Here is a 2539-nt window from a genome sequence, read left to right as displayed (position 1 = left end):
TCAACCAACTTTGTGTACATTAAAATTGAAGACAAATATTTCTTAATGTATTATGTATTTTAAAACATTTCATGACCGTATGTATAGATGCTTACCTCCCTCAAAGAACCTACTAGACGAATACCTTGAAAAACGTGGTTGATCGTATGATACGTAAGAAAACTGTCACTCGCCGGTGAAATCTTGAAATATCTAATGTATAGCATATTCGATCCCTATTAAAGTTGTTTGAAATAACCTATGTTATACTTAAACTATTTGTAGTACGTCTGGTCAAGGAATTTCCTGAAGATTACACTAAGTACTTCGTATGTTTATTTTTCCAAGTGGTTGAACATCTAAACCGGAAACGGTAAAAGTGGGTTTTCCGCGTGCGCACTAAAACAAACTATAGATTCATTTTATATACGTGGACCTGAATACACACAAATTTTGACATATTTACACACAATTTGCATTTATAAATTTGTGATAATTATTCAACAAAGACTTTTGAATTTTTGACGATGTTCCTCGGCCTGTTTCAATGAAGCGTATACACATTTATTTGTGATTCATGCGACATGCTGCATGTGAAAGATCAGCTGAGAGCACAAAGTGGGAAACAACATGACAAAGAAGATATATCTATTAAATTAGGCAGTGGTCACGCGAAGCAAATGGATCTTCGGTAGCTGCAAGGTCTCCATATTTCATAAAACTTAATTTTAGAGGGAACAATCACCATAGAATAAACGAAACGCCGAACTGTGACCCGTGTCAAAAAACAGGAATTTTGACAAGATGGCGAACAATTTTTCACTTGGAAGTGTGATGAAACTTTCTTTTTCTGTTTGAAATACCGAATTAATAACGAAAATGGATAGGTTGCACTACATCTCTCTCGCAGCAACACACTCAGTTGGACTTTTTTGACACATTTGACAAAAAAAGAAAAAAGAATCCTCTACGGCGATTGAAGTTCAAATATTTGAATTTTAAAAAACATATTTTTCATTAAAAAATAAATTCCTCCTCAGTCTTCAGCTTTTTAGGGTCATAATCCCCAAAATAATTGAATTGTAATGAATGATTCCAATACTCTTTCATAGCAACCCAATATGGACTGTACATATGAAGGGATAGTCCTTAATTTCATAAGATATGAACCTTATTCTGGAGATGTGAGGTTACCAAGCAGAGCATCGCAAAAAATAAAAAATAAACTTATGGATACATTTCTACAATCTTGTATTTTCGAATTTTAGAACGTATATACATGTAAGAGTTTAATCGGCAAAGCTCTTCAAAGTGTATCAAATGATAACACTTCTCTCTTAGAATAAAAACGGATTATCATTAAATAATGATGTAACGTCGAGCCTATTTATCGGAAACACGGCGACAAACCCCTACCAATTGGTTGATTGGTGTAGTGGCAAGCACTCACCTATTTGAATCTGTTATCATGACAGACGGACAGACAGACAGATAGAAAGACAGACATATTATAACGATGAAGGATCAAGCTATCCATGCTAAAATAGGGTGTACATGGATTGTGAAGGGGTTATTAGAATAATGATGGCAATCCTCAACTGTTTGTCAACTAGTGGTACTATGGTGTAATGGTTAGCACTCAGGACTCTGAATCCTGCGATCCGAGTTCAAGTCTCGGTAGAACCTGAAATATATGTTTCTGGTATTGACCCCATGGATATTTTCAGTTGTATGCATGAAAAGATTTTAAAGATTTCTTACTTATTTAACAACACAACAACATCAATGCATTATACACTTTATTCAAGCACTAGGCTCCCTATATTCTAAAATGATATATTAGCGCCCACGTAGGGACTCAAACCCTAGACCCTCAGATTAAAAGTCTGATGCTCTACTGTTATGCCGGTTGGCCTATTATCCAAGTAATTTGTGTGATCATGTCTTGTACATGTAGTTAGAAAGTGACAGTATTATTGTTCCATTATTGTACACGAATTTCACATGGAATACTTTGAGATTGTTATATTTTATGAGATTGTGTCATTCTATATGTATGCTATTTTAAATCTTAAGATTCGTATGCTGAAAGCTTACACAGTCCGATATGAACACCGAAATTTGTACTGTTATTGATACAGGAATCTCGTCTGTAAATTACATTTTGTATCTCATATTGTTGTATTTCATCAAATTGTAACATGATATAAGTATTCCATCCAAATAAGACCGTAATATTGTGTTGTGAGTCTGTAAATTAACGATATAACTGTTTAAATGCGAGGTGAAGACTGCATATTGAACCAATGTGTATGAGCAGACGACAAGTCCACCGCCAGGTGTAATCTGTATTTTTACGGGAAACACACGTTTATACTCAAAACGATTGTTCAGCGTGGTGAGATAACATTATACCTGTCATGTGTATTCCATTTAATCATACTGTCTGAACTTTTATAGTCCATTAGAGTAGAAAGTTTGTCTCCGACATAGCGGTTCGTCTTCTACGGCAGCCATATTTGTTCATCTTTTCGGTAACACTCGGTAGTCATCCACATAG

The 2539-nt window shown here is 34.9% G+C and overlaps 1 non-coding gene across 1 annotated transcript; it reads left to right on the top strand.

Annotated features, from left to right (window-relative positions):
• The first annotated feature begins 1593 nt into the window (after positions 1 to 1593).
• Trnaq-cug lies at positions 1594 to 1665 on the top strand. Its single transcript has one exon. It is a non-coding gene; the product is annotated as a tRNA-Gln (tRNA).
• The last annotated feature ends 874 nt before the right edge of the window (positions 1666 to 2539 follow it).

The sequence above is a fragment of the Mizuhopecten yessoensis genome, unplaced genomic scaffold, assembly GCF_002113885.1.
Source record: "Mizuhopecten yessoensis strain PY_sf001 unplaced genomic scaffold, ASM211388v2 scaffold10397, whole genome shotgun sequence".
NCBI lineage: Eukaryota > Metazoa > Mollusca > Bivalvia > Pectinida > Pectinidae > Mizuhopecten > Mizuhopecten yessoensis.
This window is presented reverse-complemented; position numbering and strand designations above follow the sequence as displayed.